This window comes from Procambarus clarkii, chromosome 13, assembly GCF_040958095.1.
Source record: "Procambarus clarkii isolate CNS0578487 chromosome 13, FALCON_Pclarkii_2.0, whole genome shotgun sequence".
In the NCBI taxonomy this organism is placed as follows: domain Eukaryota; kingdom Metazoa; phylum Arthropoda; class Malacostraca; order Decapoda; family Cambaridae; genus Procambarus; species Procambarus clarkii.
This window is the reverse complement of record NC_091162.1, coordinates 4,370,251-4,388,550: the sequence shown is the minus strand read 5'-3', so window position 1 is coordinate 4,388,550 and position 18,300 is coordinate 4,370,251.

Below are 18,300 nucleotides of genomic sequence, written 5' to 3'. Positions count from 1 at the left end.
GTTAAGGGTGAGTTTGTTGGCAGTTAGCCAAAGATGGACTTTATTTAGCTCAGTATTTTCTGTGGCATTTAGAGCAAGGGGGTCAGGACTGGAGTAAATGAAGGTTGTGTCGTCAGCAAATAGAATTGGTTTGAGGAGTTGCGAGCCATTTGGAAGGTCATTAATGTACCTCTTAATGAAATTAATGAAATACCTCTTTCATACAGTGTGTGTGGTGTGTGTACCTAAGTGTGACAACCGTGCACAAAACATACCTCCAACAATACTGTTCCACAATATTCTGCAATGATATCTTATGTTACTTTAAAAATCAATAAGACTGCACTTCATGGGCTCGAACCCAAGTTGCATAGCCCTACGTTGGGCGCCAGCTGTGAGATTTTTCTCTACGCCTACCTCCCTTAGGAGGTGGACTACAAGTTTAAAGTCTGCTCACGGCAGTTAAGCATGAGTCCAATAGAAAAAAGGAAAAGCGGGAGCAAACCGCCAGGCCTCCACCACCAAGGGTGAAAACCTGTCTACAATAGGCCGCTGGCTCCTCCTAGTTAAACAGGACGTTAAAACTAATAAAGGGTAATCGACGGGTTCTCACAATCAAATATTTATATTTGATGTGGCGCTATGAATTGGAATTCGAATTCCCAAGAACAGCCGCCTTATCAAGATGACATCAACATTTAATAATATGCAGAAATATGGTGGAATAATATGGTTGAAGGGTTGACATCAAAGACCGTTTTCTATAACATAACAATTTATTAATAACAAGAGACTAACTACTACTTTACCGAGTTTACGTTACGTTAATGTCCATCCAGTGGCACGATAACAAACAGCTAAATAGCAACCCTTGCTGTGAGGCTGCATACTGAACTAACCTGAACACAGGTGTGCCCACTGATGACGCAATATTGCAAAACAAAGAAAAATATCACAGACTAAGTTACACCACAGCGAATGGTTACGTTATTGTACATCAAGTGGCATTTGCAACACAGCTATTCAACAGCCCCTCGAGAAGTGACAGCAGGCTCCATCTTGCTGACACTTCGGGCTGACAACATGAATTAACTGAACAAATGAAGGATATCCACTGAAGACAAAGACACAAGCAGGCAATCAATAGTGTCTCGGTTTCCCTGACAGCAACTATAATCACAAACTTAGGGGTCCTCCCGCCCCCCCAGGAGAGACCCACGTAACTAGGAGGGTAGTCCAACAGTGACCCCCCCCCCCTATCACATCCCAGTGTGAACACTCTTTGCAACTCCCAACAAGAAGTTGCCCTGTTGTAAACAGTAACAAAGACAGGCAAGGCGGGATTCTGGGACACAGCTCCACAGATCCCTAGATGACTCTACTCTCGTCACCAGACGACAACCAAAAGAAATTGCCTTAAGTGATTAATTACGTTAATTGACTGATCGCAGCAGTCAGCAACAAAGTACTACGGTAATCACAAACAATTGTCTCACACTAGACAACAACATGATGATACTCTACGTTAATCTTTAACACTTGTCTCTCTCTTGTTAACAATAACTCAAACATATATTACATCACACTTGACTCCTTGCAAGTATTCAGTGAGTAATTCTCAATTAAGGTCAAACGGACCACTAATTACATCCCCATTAAGTTACGTTAAATAAGCCTACCCTAACTTGGTAGCTTCTCCACAGTCTGTGTCAAAAAATTACTAGTGAGTGTTAATTACCCTAATTAAGTCCCTAATTACTTCTGAGCAATTAATTAACTGTCACCAGGACCGATAATTAATCATCCATAAATACGTCTCACTCCGCACTGCCTAAGCAGGTCTCATCAAACACTGTGAATTCACGGGAAAGGAGTTAATTACCCTAATTAACAAGATGTGCCACTAATCCACTGTCCTCAGACAGGATATGATTAATATAACGATTTATGCTAGCTCCATGACCTCGCTTTACCGAGTCATCGGAGCTCTCTAATGTTAATTACTCCACTAATTAACCTGAGCCCCTAATTGCTATACCCCAGAAAGGTAATTAGTCTCGAGCATATTACGTTAACACAAATACTGACAGACTCTGACAAATCCTCTAAGTTTGTGATTATAGTAGCTGTCAGGGAAACCGAGACACTATTGATTGCCTGCTTGTGTCTTTGTCTTCAGTGGATATCCTTCATTTGTTCAGTTAGTTCATGTTGTCAGCCCGAAGTGTCAGCAAGATGGAGCCTGCTGTCACTTCTCGAGGGGCTGTTGAATAGCTGTGTTGCAAATGCCACTTGATGTACAATAACGTAACCATTCGCTGTGGTGTAACTTAGTCTGTGATATTTTTCTTTGTTTTGCAATATTGCGTCATCAGTGGGCACACCTGTGTTCAGGTTAGTTCAGTATGCAGCCTCACAGCAAGGGTTGCTATTTAGCTGTTTGTTATCGTGCCACTGGATGGACATTAACGTAACGTAAACTCGGTAATGTAGTAGTTAGTCTCTTGTTATTAATAAATTGTTATGTTATAGAAAACGGTCTTTGATGTCAACCCTTCAACCATATTATTCCACCATATTTCTGCAAATTATTAAATGTTGATGTCATCTTGATAAGGCGGCTGTTCTTGGGAATTTGAATTCCAATTCATAGCGCCACATCAAATATAAATATTTGATTGTGAGAACACGTCGATTACCCTTTATTAGTTTTAACGTCCTGTTTAACTAGGAGGAGCCAGCGGCCTATTGTGGACAGGTTTTCACCCTTGGTGGTGGAGGCCTGGCGGTTTGCTCCCGCTTTTCCTTTTTTCTATTGGATTCATGCTTAACTGCCGTGAGCAGACTTTAAACTTGTAGTCCACCTCCTAAGGGAAGTAGGCGTAGAGAAAAATCTCACACCTATCCACCGCTGCCCACTGGATGGGGGGCGGTGTGCAGGACAAACATATAAATTGTGACACTAGCTCTCCACATATGTCAGTTGCTTAATTTAGAACCTGTACTTGAGGTCGATCTCGAACCCATTGTTGATATGACGACTTATATTGAATTTTGTAATTAGCTCATCAAGATTGTAACTTGCTTAGCTAAATGAATTGTGGGGTTCAGTCCCTGAGCCCATTATGTGCCTCTGTAACCCTTTCCACTACTGCCCACAAGATGGGTATTGGGTGCATAATAAATGAACTAAACTAACTAAAACTAAAGTCCATCACTGGCTAACTGCCAACAAACTCACCCTCAATATTAACAAAACTTTCTATATTTTGTTTGGCAATAAATCCTCAAATCAATTAAATATCAGGATTAACAATACCCAAGTTTGTAACAAAGTAGATGGCAAATTCCTTGGCGTTCTCATTGACCACAAACTGAATTTCCAAGGACACATTCTAAATATATCAAAAAAAGTTTCGAAAACTGTTGGCATTCTTTCTAAGATCAGATATTATGTACCTCGCCCTGCCCTGGTGACACTCTATTATTCTCTCGTCTATCCTTATCTCAACTATGGTATTTGTGCTTGGGGTTCTACTACCCAAAATCATTTACGTCCTCTAATTACTCAACACAAAGCTGCTATTAGGACAATATCTCACTCTGGCCCCAGATATCACTCGGTACCCCTACTCAAATCCCTGAATATGTTAGATATTAAGTCCCTGCACATCCTCTCATGTGTATTTTATATATATAAAACGCTGAACTGTAATGTCAGTCCTGACCTTAAAAGCTTCCTAGAAAGTTGTAACAGATCGCATGAGCACCACACCAGAAACAAATACCTATTTGATATTCCAAGAGTACGACTTAGTCAAACTAGAAATGCTTTACAAATCAAGAAACCTCGAATGTGGAATGACCTTCCCAATTATGTTAAAGACTGTACCTCTCCCAACCAGTTTAAGATAAAAACTAAGTACTACCTAATTAACTCAATGTAACCTACCTCACCCCCAAAATGTCAACCGATGTCTTCTATTTTAAACAATGCTGTTTTGTTGACCAAATTGTATTTTTTTTTTCTGCCATGTTTCCCCCCCGCAGTTTTTTTTCCATTCTTTTTTTTTCTCAACACAATTTATACTTTAATCTCAATTAGTATTAACTTTTAGTCTTAGTGTTTTTCCTGCCCGAAACGCTTTGCGTAATAGTGGCTTTAGGCATTGTATGTACTTGCTCTATCTATAAATTCATCAACTTTTGTATCTTACCTTGTATGTATGTACCTTACCTGAATAAAAATTTATTTATTTATTTATTTATTTATTTATTTTTGTCAACTACCATTCAAGCTGTCATTGCAATCAATTTGAGCTACGTATGTGCTTTAATATACCTACAATTTTCTCTCATCTTTTTTTTTCTTGCCTTGTAACTGTTATCATTTTTTATAAATTTTGCAAGTATTTACCTACTTAATTTTTTTTTTTTGAGATATATACAAGAGTTGTTACATTCTTGTACATTGCATTTTCTTAGATTAAGGACCTGCCCGAAACGCTGCGCGTACTAGTGGCTTTACAAAATTGTAATTACCATATTATGTATCCTCACAATCCCAATGTACCTTCTTGTATATAAATAAATAAATAAATAAATAAATAAATAAATAAATAAATAAATAAATAAATACTTAATTAGCCCCAGCTCTGACTCTGAGAACTCAACGAAGTCTCCTGGACCCACAGGAGAGGACCAGTAATACCCACCACTGCAGATCTTTGCCCCCACTACTGGGGGGTGCCACTGATTCATCCTGGAAGCCCTTCAGTCAACCACAGGGAAACTGCTATTAGCAATTCCGGCCTAGACCTGTGAAGGAGCGAAAGAAGATCCATACTTACCTTTTAACAATAACTTTACCTGAGTCTTGCCTGCCAGACAAAAAGTTGCAGGAATTCCTTTCCCGCCTGCCTTCTCTATCTTCATTTAACAAGGTCACCAGCTGGGTTGAGATCTCTGCACCCCAGCAGTGCAGTTCAGTGGGTGTATTCTATACTGCTTGTTGCCTGAGTGTTGCTACTCCTGCAGAGTTGACACTGGTCTGTCAGCCCAAGGTACACTTCCATAAAAATCTGTGTGGCTTTACCTCTCTCCAGCCACTACATTGCTTGTTGCCAAAATGTTGCCACCATTCCGGCTCTGATACTGGTCGGATGGCCTAGGGTGCACTTTTATATAAGTCTGTGCTGCCCCACCACTCTCCAGCCAATACGAACTTTTGTAGAAAACGTGGTGTTCAATAGGTGGTACTATGATAACCTTCGTGTATGCTCATAGAGATTATTATGGAGGCACACTTAAACACAATGATAAAACATGTCAATTTACTGACATAAGTTACATGATTACCATTAAAATTAATACAGGAATAGAAAATAAGAATAAACAATATGGAGATCATTAGCAACTCTTCTTTCACGATCTCCAACAACTTCAACTGGGCAGATTAAAAAGGAGCCACACACTCTCTCCCAGAGGGGCCTCTTCGTTGACGTCGGCTACCACCTCTTCAACTGCCCCGTCGTCCAAACACACTGTCCTCTTTAACAGTCCAGGACACAAGCTGCCCTGCAGCCTATCCTACTACTAATGCATCAATGTTATACTATAACATTATACTATATAACAAAATCACTTACGTCCTCTAATTACTCAACACAAAGCTGCTATTAGGACAATATCCAATTCTGGCCCCAGACATCACTCGGTACCCCTACTTAAATCTCTGAATATGTTAGACATTAAGTCACTGCACATTCTCTCATGTGTATTATACATATATAAAACGCTAAACTATAATGCCAATCCTGATCTCAAAAGCTTCATAGAAGGTTGTATCAGAACCCATGAGCATCACACCAGAAACAAATACAGTTTTGATATTCCTAGAGTACGACTTAATCAAACTAGAAATGCTCTACAAATCAAGGGGCCCAGAATGTGGAATGACCTTCCCAACCATGTTAAAGACTGTACCTCTCTCAACCAGTTTAAGTTAAAAGCGAAGCTATACCTAATAAATTCCCTTTAACCTACCTTACCCTTCTATTGTCAACCAATGTATGTTTTTTTCTTTAAAGAGCGCTGTTTGTCGACATAATTGTATTTGTGCTGCTTTTTCATCTATGTTTTCATTTCTTGTTTTCATTCTACTCATTATGCTCAATTAGTATTAAGCTTGTCATTTAAGTTTATCATGCCCGAAACGCTTTGCGTAATAGTGGCTTTAGGTATTGTATGTACTAGCTCTACCTATAAGTCAAACAATCCTTGTAAATATTTATTGTATGTATGTACCTTACCTAAATAAAATTGTATTGTATTGTATTGTATTGTATAACATACATAGGTAAATATCGTGGCCTATCTAGCCTACTCAGATAAGGGGTAATGGGAGGGAAATTGATCTACCTTTACATTCCTGGCTCATGACGCTTGTCCCTCGATGCTGTGAGATTCCCAAGCTTCCTGAGTCGGTCCTTGACGATCCGGGAACGTTCCACAAGTCTCAGGTGTCGTGAAGCTTTCGCGCCGTCCCCGTATCACTCCCAGAGTTTCAGATATCCCAATCCTGGTTCACCAGTGGGCACTGTATACACACACTGGTCCCTTCCACAAGGCGTGGCTCCTTGTCCTAGGAACGGTGTCGTCCCTACAAAATCCTCAGTGAACGTGACCCGGTCACAGCTAGGCCTGCCCCCCACACCTTCCGGACCCTCAAGCGTCAGGCGGGCGGGGTCCCTCCAGCGTCGTCGGCGACCGATTCTTCAAGTTTGGCACTTCTCTGCTCAACGAACTTGGTTTCTTCTTGCTTCCCGGAAGCACAGGGTCTGCAATAACAATGGTAGGCTGCAATGGCTTGCTTTAATCAACTGAGTAAGGCTCCATGAGCCTCCAAACCCCGAGAGCTGACTGAGGAACGTCCTTCCACTCTCACTGTCAGTTCAACTCTGACGTTGGCGCCGCCCAGGGAACTCGGTGACGTCACGGCGGGCTCTGATTGGGCTCCTCTCCCCTTCGGCGTTCGTCCCTCAGGGAGAGGAGGCGTGTGGTACGAAATGGGCGGCATGGCACAGTGGAAGTCCATGACTCTAGGATGGATCAGAAATTTCCATGAATTTCTGACGGAAAACTTTATAAAATACTGGAGAGTCCTCCTTGATTTCTCGACTGCTAAGTGACTTAAGCAGAAGAACAGATGATGCACGATGATTACAGTAAACGCGAATGCACGAAACACCGTCCGTTGCCTCGGCTCTGGCAATCCCACGCTTACTCTATCGTTATCAAGTATTCTCCCACAAACACAATACCAACGCCACAAAATCCGGATTCTGTGTTCTTACCGGCGGACGCGCGTTGAAGGTACAGTGTAGTTGAGATACTTAAATGCTGCTGCAGACGATAATTTCGACTAGTTTGGCCGAACCAGTGAAATTACGTCCAGATGGAGCAGCAGCTCAACTCAGAATGATTTCCTTGAGTGAATGCTCCGCCGTCTCCTCCTTGCTTAATTCCACCAATCAACGCGTAGCACATGAAGGGTCAAGGGCCCAAGCCACTGTTAGCTTCCCTTTGGATGGCGTGAGAACTCTGACATCATGGCGTCAGCCCTGTTACTAGGCAGCTCGGGCGGAGGTTGGCACTGTCACTACCCCAGCCACTCGCTGGCCAGGTCTTGAGCTGAGAGAATGTGCGCGCCTCCTCTCCCTCTTTGGGTCAAGTCCCTCTTCCCCAACCTTGTGCTGTGATCGCCGGGGCGGTATCGTCACAATACTACTGTGCTGCTGAGTGTTCCAACACTGTTGTATAAGTCACTAGCATCAAGGGAACCCTAGAGTGAACTAGGGAGTGGCGCCTGAGGTCGGAGGCAGGCCAGCCTGCACCCTCCGCTCCCCTAGAGTGAACTAGGGAGTAGCGCCTGAGGTCGGAGGCAGGCCAGCCTGCACCCTCCGCTCCCCTAGAGTGAACTAGGGAGTGGCGCCTGAGGTCGGAGGCAGGCCAGCCTGCACCCTCCGCTCCCGTAGGGGAAGCCTACCAAACATTAGTGTTTGATGCAGCATTGCTGGTGCTAATAACACAGCATCACCTGTACAGTGTACCTGGGACTCACTGTAAGACTCTAGCAAGAACCACAGGGCATCTACAGCGTCAGGCAACAAACAGCAAGGAGAGTTGTGGGATCGTAATCTGACCCCCACGGACCTCTGACCCTTGCGGTTAGAGCGCTGACCCAACGGTCCCCCCTATCCCTTCCCTGGCGGGAGGTTGACAGCCGTCAACACTTCAATGATGCCAGCTTTGTACAGAGCACCTGTACATTCCTAGTTATAAGACTTATCTTCCCCATTTTCTCTTATTCTTCTCATTTCGCCATTTCAACAGGTCAAGTGGAACGGTCCAGTGGCCCATGCGGTTACCTGTAAAATCTGGGGGGCCACTTGACTTGGGCATCTGTTCACCCTTGTAGCAGGGTTAGGCTGTCTTAGGGGACATTCTGTCCACACATAGGAGAATAAGTCACTGAGGGCTACCCTCTGCGAGTCCCAACTAACCAAGTGAAATATCCAAGTGTTTATCCAAGTCGTCTGAGCACTCTCAACCCCACTGAGAGTGCTCTTCCCCTCAGAGCAGGTTTATGACTGTTGGCGCTGATGACTGGTAAGGCATGCTGCCTGCTCTGTCATTTGTCGTGTTAATCATCATTATATAATTATCAATGCAAACCAGGTATCGGAAGAGGTTAGAGCAACAATTAATGCCGCCTGAAGAAGCAGGTATGGAGGAGGTAGCTGCTGGACCCTCAGGGCTCTCCCCTACCGTGACCAGTGACACTGTCACCCCACCACCCAATGATGGGTTTGTGGAGATGGTAACTAAGAGGCTGAGAAGGAAACAAGGGAAACAGAAGCCTGGTGAACAACAGGGTGGAAGGCGTCCGATAGCACCAAGGAGCGAGTACACACGTCTGACCTTCCCTAAAGGCACGAGTGTGGCGGACAGGATTGTGTGGAGTAAGAAACTGAGCGACTAGTATCCACCTGGCTCTGCAGGCGTGCTACGTCCACATGTCAACTCTCCATATGTGTATGTTTTAAGAGAGAAGCAGCAGGTTGTGGAGGCTCTTCTAGAAGGGAAAATAGGTGATGTAAAGCTCTCCCCTCTAGATAATCCAACACGGAACAAGAAGATGGATGAATACCTAGTCTACAGGTACAGTCACAAGTATCCACTAGAGTGGGCCTATGAATTAGACGAGGTACACAGAGCACGAAGATTGACCAAGAATGGTAAGCCTACTGATCAAATAGTCATAGTCTGGAAAAAGCCTGATCCGCCACCTGACCAGTATTGGTTTGGTGGGTTGTATGCGCACCCCAGCACGTTCAGGGTGTGGGAGCCGAACCCTGTGGAGTGTTACGAGTGCTGTGGCAGTGGCCACATAGCTAAGTACTGCTTGTGCCCCACACCCAAGTGTGCTCTCTGTTCCGGTCCTCATCCACTGAAGGACTGTCAGTATAAGAAGACCAGAGACCAAAGAAAGCAGGAACAGGAGCAACAGAACACTTCAACAGAAGCAGGGCAACATCCTGAATCTGTGGCTCCGTCTAAACCGCCGCTGAAGTGTTTCAGATGTGGTATGGAGGGAGTCACCATCTGGCACTCAGACTATACCAAACGGCCAGCCTCCCTTGGCACAAGGAGGCAAGTGCCCGAGACACAACAAGTGTCTACTGATACCGGCTCTAGTACTGTTGACCCACCCCATAGTGGTGACAGTACCAGCAACGCCCCTGACAACACACAACAGCCTGATACAACAGTTAATGGACAGTTGGCAACATTGCAAGCACAGGTAGCAGAACTGACTGAAATTATACAGACGCTACGTCGGGCTCCTCCACAAGAGATACAGCAGCCTCAATGCTGCTGTATCACAGCCGTGGCCCGCGCTGGTAAAGGTTCCTTGTGGTGGTGGTGACGGCGGCAGCGGCGGCGGCGGTGGCAGCGACGTCGTCAGTCAACTCAGGGATGACAGCAGTGATAGTGACACAGAAACATTAACTGGAAAAAGAAGTCGATCTGCATCAGCATATTTTAAAATGATTCATGACCTTAAGGAACGCGCTCAAGCCAAGTACGAGAATGAAAAAGATAATACTCTGAGTGACAGTAATTATGCCATACGACTTACAGATAACATTCACTCGCGGACCATCCTGAGTTGCTCAGTGATCAAGAAACTGATGATGTCACCAGATGTTCCTGACGACACCAAACGCCAGGTTGGTGTGGCTCTTTACGTCGTAGAGTCACTTATTGACACATTGTGTGAGTGGGACGAGGACAACAATGGGACCACCAGTCCCAGGGAGGAACACCACCAAGACGATGGCTGCTGTTGACACAAGAACCATTAGGTTTCTCAGTTGGAACATTCGTAGCATCAACAAAAGACTGAATGACCTAATTGCATATGTTACCAATAACAACATAGATATAATTGCTTTACAGGAGCCCTACACGTCCAATATGATAAACAAAACCCCACCAAAAATCAGAGGGTATGCATCCTATAATAACAGTAACGCCACAGGCCTATTAACATACGTCAGAAGTGATTTACCGCACATTCTTGTGAGCACGTCACACAATGTACACACACAGTACCATCACTTTCATGTACAAACTACAGCAGGCCACTTTTCATTCCTCAACGTATATGCCAGAAGCCAGAAACTCAATGTAACATTGCTCCCAGATCTAGACAATCATGGGACAATATACATGGGAGATTTTAATGCTAGACATATTACGCTGGGAGTACTAACAACGATAATGGATGCAAATTTATCAAATATGTTTATGACAACAGATTAACCGTGTATACTACAGATACCCAAACTCACTTATTGGGAGGCAGACTTGATTATGTAATGGGTAGAAACCTTGTGCAAGATAGGATGGAATGTTCGTTGGTAAATCACTTAGTGATCACTATGCAGTTTCTGCACCGAAGTGTACATAGGTGTTAGCCAGAAGAATATATTTGTATTAATTGTGAATATCATACGAGCGTTTCGTATTTAAAAAATTTACAAGAATGTAAATAAACTTATACTATGTACCTTAATAAGGAAGTATACTCCTCTGAATATATATATATAAATCATTTAACTATTTATTTTGAATCCTAAAGTATTTATGTTATACTTTTAAAAATATTTAAAAAATTGAAATGTTTTTAATTTTAAATATCCAATTTTATATAAAATGTATAATGACAATAAAATTTTATATATATTTTAATATTTTTTTCCAAATAAATATAGAGTTTTTTGACAGTCGTTCGGTGCACGGGCGGAGAGCAGATGACAAGCCTGTGCTGCCCCGTTTTTTCTGTAGCAAAATGTAGGAAAATGAATCTATTGCGGGCGGATGGGGGTAACTTGTACAAAAATAGTGGCACTTCAAAATAGCGTTATTCAAATTCAAATTTTTATTCAGGAAAAGTACATACATAGATGATTTAGAAACATAATGTTGGATTTATAGATAGAGTTCGTACATACAATACCTAAAGCCACTAATACACATAGCGTTTCGGGCAAGGTGTGGGGGGGGGGGGGAAAGAACACTTAGACAAAAACTTAATAGTAATTAGGATTAGGTATAAATTGTGTTGAAAAAAGGAATAAAAATAAAAAAGGGGGGAACATGGCAGAAATCATCAATTGTACAAGTTGGAGAACAAACAGCATTGTTTAACAAGAGCAAAATATGGGTTGACATTTATCAAATCAAAAAAATTAAAATGTTTATTCAGGTAAAGTACATACATACATACAAGGTGAGATTCTAACATTGATGGATTTATTGATTTATGGGTTTAATTTGATACATATGACAGCTTTTGACACTGTCAACCACCAAAATGGCCGCTGCTTTTCCCAAAAGCGGTGGGTTTTCTGTGAGAAGAAAACATATGTTCCAGAGTGGCATCTAACCGCCTGAGCTGCCACGCAACGTGCGAGGGTTACTTAAGGCTCACTCGTGGACTCGGTGACCAGAGGTCACGATCTCTCCGTAGGGTACAGTCTCACCTCCACAGATCTCCAGTATCAGCTAATGATACTGGTAATGGCTCCAAAGGGCCACCACTTATGGGCTATTCATGCCCATGCCACCTTTTGGGTGGCTTAATTTCATCAATCAACTCAGCATCCTCTGTTCGTCCTCGTCCGCAGCCGCTTCACATACAAAACGCACCGCACTGCACCGCAATGACACGTGGGCCAGTCGATGGTACCATGGGTTTAGCCTGCTTAAAATCGACCTTACCCCATGCAGCACTCTCGGTCCCAGACCTCACACTGTCTGATATTGTCGTCGTGGGCCCGTCGACATCCCAGTGCGACTCGCAAGGGGCGGCCTGCCCAACTCAACATGTCCTAAGGTACAGTAGTGTCCGTGTGTTTCCCATCACACTCTGCGTGTGGGGCTTCCTGTTTAGTTCTGGCCGGTGGCATTATGTTTTTACTTGTTGTGATGTGTCTTCTGATATTTTATTGTATTTATTATAATTCTCTTGCATGCTTGCATGTAAAAATAAAAAAAAAAACTTCAAAGACGTCTAGACAGTAGTCTACTCCCCCCCCCCCCTACCCTCCAATGCCCATCATCCTATCGCACCTGGTGGCTGGGAGCTCACGCTATCGGCCGAAACAAGCGCAATGGTAGTTTGTGTAAGCTGGCCTCCAATTATCGAAGACATCAGCGCCACCTACCTTTGTCCACCTCCCATATAAATAGAAGCCAGCCACTGCCACGATTCAGAATACTCCTCAGTGCTTAACTGCCTGGATCTGTTTTTTTTTTTTTTGAGATATATACAAGAGTTGTTACATTCTTGTACAGCCACTAGTACGCGCAGCGTTTCGGGCACGTCCCTGGAATACGATCCCCTGCCGTGAAGAATCGTTTTTTCATCCAAGTACACATTTTACTGTTGCGTTAAACAGAGGCTACAGTTAAAGAATTGTGCCCAGTAAATCCTCCCCGGCCAGGATACGAACCCATGACATAGCGCTCGCGGAACGCCAGGCGAGTGTCTTACCACTACACCACGGAGACTGAGGCTAACATACGACTCTGTGTGGTAGTAGATTTACGCAGCCTAGCATACAGTATTCCTGCACCATTTTATTGTTTGTACTTTAACGTAACGTTAACTTGCTTGTTTGATTGTCTTGTTCATTTTGCACATTGTAATATTGCCAAGTTTAGAAGGAACTATTTATATTTGTTGTTAAGTTCATTTTTTCATTTTTTTTTAAAGTATTTAAATTTGTGTCCTCTTTATGTTTTATCCTGCAGTTACTTCACTGTGAAGACGTCAGCAAGCAGTCTACTTTGTTTTTACTTTTTTTGTTTAATGTGACAGGCATTCCATCTGCCCTAATAGCGACTGCACTAACAACCGTTCTTTTTCACGTCACATTAATTGGGGGCTTGTCCTAGGAGTCTCTCTCAGGTAATGCTCCTAGACTCTTCAATTAAAATTGTGGTAATTGTACTTGGCTTTATTACAGGTTCATCTTTTCAGAACTTCTATTTTTAAGTATTTTTAATGGTGCTTAATACTGTTTGCATTTCCATTTCCAGTTTGCACTTTTGCACGACAAAAGATGGCATTAACTTAATTGCATGAGAAAGATTGGAACGTTCTGGAAGGTTAGCTTCTGCTTCCTTGCGCTGAGTGTGGTGTGTAGTTTCCAAGTCAATCTCTTTTCTGCGGTGTTCTAGAGCGATGGCTGCTTACTTTTCAGCGGCTTGTTGTTGATTTTCGGTTTGTTTCTTCTCATGGTCACGCTGCATTTCAAGTTGTTCCTTCTGTAAAGCAGTTTGTTCATCTCAAGTTCACATTGGAGTTCCATTTGTTCTTTCTGTGGGGCAGCTTCACGTTCTTTTATTTGAAGAACTTCTATCTGAAGTTTACTTTGAAGTTCAGCTTGTTCCTTCTGTATCTGAGGAGCTTCCTTTTGACGGGCAGTTTCCTCCTTCAGACGTTTAATTGCGTTCGAAATTGGCGAGCTCTATCTTCAATTTCATAGCTACCAAGGTGCTCTTATCTGACAGCAACAGCGCGTTGCTCTTGTAGGGTGTTGAGATGGTTCTCAAACTTTTGTAACATTTCTTCATGTTTCCTAGTGGTTTCTGCTGGTTTAAAGTTAGTAACCATGTTCTTAAAAGAGCTTAATTGTTGAGTATACACAAGTTGGTTAATAAAAAATTAAAAAATGTACTCTTACATAATAACTTTCCTATCTCTTATAAGATACTTGTCATCAATGGGAATATAATACGAGTGTTTCGTATTTAAAAATTATCATTAATGTAAATCAACACTATGTATGTACTTTATGAATACTATACAATGCAGAATATATATATATAAATTTTTTTATTTATTTTTTATTAGCTTTAACTGGTTATGTAAAATTTAATAGAAAATTTATTAATTTCAAATGAAATTAATTAATCTTATGTAATTTTATAAAAATTTTAATGAATGTATAAAGCTGTTAATATATTAATTATTTTTTAAACTAAATGTATAGTTTTGTGTGATAGTCGCTAGGTGCACGGCCGGGGAGCAGGTTAAAGGCTTTTGCTGCCCCGTTTTCTCTGTAACAAAATCTAAGAAAAAGGAACTTTGGCGAGGGGAGACTCGTACAAAAAAAGTGGTCCTTCAAAATAACGCTAATCAAATCAAATGCTTATTCAGGTAAAAGTACATACATACATACAAGATGAGTTACAAACATAATGTTGCATTTATTGATAGACCTAGTGCATACAATGCTTAAAGCAACTAATACGCACAGCATTTCGGGCAAGGTGTTGGAAAAAAACTCCACTCGGACTAAAACTTAATATTAATTGAGATTAAAGTAAATTGAGTTGAAACAGGAAAAAAAGGCCGGCGAGGGACATAGCGGAAAGCAGCAGTAATACAAGTTGATCAATAAACAGTATTGTTTGAAAATAGCAAGACATGGGTTGGCATTTACGGGGTAAGGTTATTTATTTATTTATTTATTTATTTATTTATTTATTTATTTATTTATTTATTTATTTATTTATTTATTTATTTATGCATATACAAGAAGGCACATTGGGAAAATATACATGGATATGATATATAAAATATAATATGGATACATAATATGGTAATTACAATCTTGTAAAGCCATTAGTAAGCGCAGCGTTTCGGGCAGGTCCTTATAATCTAAGAAAATTTTAAGTAGGTAAATATTTGCAAAATTTATAAAAAAAAATGATAACAGTTACATAGCAAGAAAATAAAAAAGATGAGAGAAAATTGTAGGTACAGTATAATAATGCACATAGGTAGCTAAGATTGATTGCAATGACAGCTTGAATGGTAGTTGACAAAAATTGGTAGGCACAATACAGCATATGGCTAGCACATAAAAGAAGACAGCAATGAATACAATGATAAGGTTGTTTGGGTTAAATACATAAAAATTAGGAGATTGCGTAACACTAGGTACAGAGCAAATTTAAAGCTCAGTGTAGGAAACTAAGCAGATGAAATTAGGTACTTTTTTGTTTTGCTTTTAAATAAGGCAAAAGTTTTACAGTTTTACAATTCACTAGGGAGTGAGTTCCATAGACTAGGTTACTTAATTTGCATAGAGTGTTTACACAGATTAAGTTTGACCCTGGGGATATCAAAGAGATATTTATTTCTGGTGTGGTGATAATGGGCCCTATTACATCTGTCCAGGGAGAGTTTCAGAGAATGGTTTGCATTGAAGAACAGGGTTTTGTAAATATAGTTGACACAAGAGAATGTGTGGAGGGAGTTAATATTTAGCAAGTTTAGGGATTTAAACAAGGGAGCTGAGTGTTTTCTGAAAGCAGAGTTAGTTATTATTCTGATAGCAAAGGTAGATTGTATTGAATTTATTAGGTAGTACTGCAACCCGCTCTCGCACTTTCTTACAGTCAATATTGACTTATTAAATAAGTGCATATGTGACATACTAATTTATTGTGAATATTTTAGTTTACCTTGAAAAGCTTCATAGAAAACACTGACCCTACCTAACCTTTTTAGTATGTTAAGATAAGCATCTGATTGCTTCGTAATTACAATTATTACTTAACCTATATCTATAATAGATATAGGTTAAGTAGATATATCTATAATAGGTTAAGTAATAATTATAATTACGAAGCAATAAGATGCTTATCTTAACATACTAAGAAGGTTAGGTAGGGTCGGTGTTTTCTATGAAGCTTTTCAAGGTAAACTAAAATATTCACAATAAATTAGTATGTCACACATGCACGTATTTAATAAGTCAATATTGACTATACGAAAGTGCGATAATGAGTTGCGCCGTGAGGAGGTAACCCGCCAACCATTGCCCACTCTGTTACCATAGCAGCGCAGGCGGCCATCTTGGAAGCCTTCCTACAGGGCATACAAGCTCGCCTGTGATTGGCTAAGGAGATTGGAGATTAAGGAGATTGCACTAATCAATCCCTATCTTCATTATGGTATCTGTGCATGGGGTTCAACCACTGCAAACCACCTCAAGTTCATCACCACCCAGTAAAAATCTGCTATCAGAATAATAACAAATTCTGCTTTCAGACAACACTCAGCCCCCTTGTTTAACTCCCTAAACATGCTAAACATAATCTCACTCCACAAATTCTCTTGTGTCAACTACATTTACAAAACCCTGTTCTTAAATGCAAATGCTGCTCTGAAACTCTCCCTGGACAGATGTAATAGGACCCATTATCACCACACCAGAAATAAATATCTCTTTGATATCCCCAGAGTCAAACTTAATCTGTGTAAACACTCTATGCAAATAAAGGGACCCAGTCTATGGAACTCACTCCCTATTGAATTGAAAAGCTGTCCAACTTTAGCGTCATTCAAAAACAATACTAAAAAGTACCTAATTTCATCTTCATAGTTTTTTACCTTTTGCTTTAAAATTGCACTGTATCTATTGCTACCCAATCTCCCAATCTTTATGTACCCAATCAGAACATCTTTACCATTGTGATTATTGCTGTCTTCTTATATGTGCTATCAATCTGCTGTATGGTATCTATTAATCTTGTTTAAATTACCAATCAAGCTGTCAATGTAATCAATCAGACCTTTATTATACCAATGTGCTTTAATATACTTACTAATCTCTCTCATCTCATTTTTTTCTTGCAATGTATTTGTTATCATTTTATTAATTCTGCTAGAATTTACCTACTAAAAATATTATCTGTTAGATTAAGGATCTGCCCGAAACGCTGCGCATACTAGTGGCTTTACAAGATTGTATATACTATGCTATGTATTCTCACAAACCCAATGTACCTTCATTTTGTATAAATAAATAAATAAATAAATAAATAAATAAATAATAAATATTATGGATTTGCCCAAGATGGCAGAAAACTACCAGTTGGTGGGCAAAAGCCTGAATAAAAATAATTATAGCCCACAAAGTAACAAAACTTATACCCACAGCCAGTCCAGTCGACCAGCCCATTCTAACACTATAACTAATGCACCTTCTGTTTCAGACATAACTAACCCTGTTAAATTGTCTAGCCCCACGGCACCTAAGGGTGAACCAAAGGGCAATCCTGTTAGTAATGTCTATTCTCCCCGACGAGTCTGTGATTTGTGTGGTTTACACTGTAAACGTGCAAACCACACAACTAGCTGTTGTTGGCAACTGCACCCGGAAAAAAGACCCAATGCTCTTGTTGTGACACAGGGCTTGGGGCCTTCTGAAGGGTTAGGGAGTAAGATCTCCAACCCACAGTGGTTAGACCTGTTTACCCCATTCTTATCGCAAGGGAGACTGTTGTTGTCTGAGGGTTCTTCCTGGAAGGACGTGGTGATCTTCCGAGACACCGGTGCAATCCAGACCTTAATCTTGGAGAGTGCTTTGCAACGTGCCAACACTCTCGACACTGGAGAGGTAATACTGGTCGAGGGTGTCACTAGTGATACTCGAGCAGTACCCCTCCGTAGGGTTACTCTGGAATCTGATTTCCACAAGGGTGTTTGTACAGTCGGAGTCACTTCGTACCTATCTTTCCCTAACGTTGATGTAATATTGGGTAATGGTTTACCAGGGGATAAGGTAGGGGACTCCAGACTGCCTATTATGTTGCCTACCCTTAAGGTTTCCCTGGATCTACCCGACGCAGAGGATAATGTTGTGTACCCTGTGTGCGCGGTGACCAGGT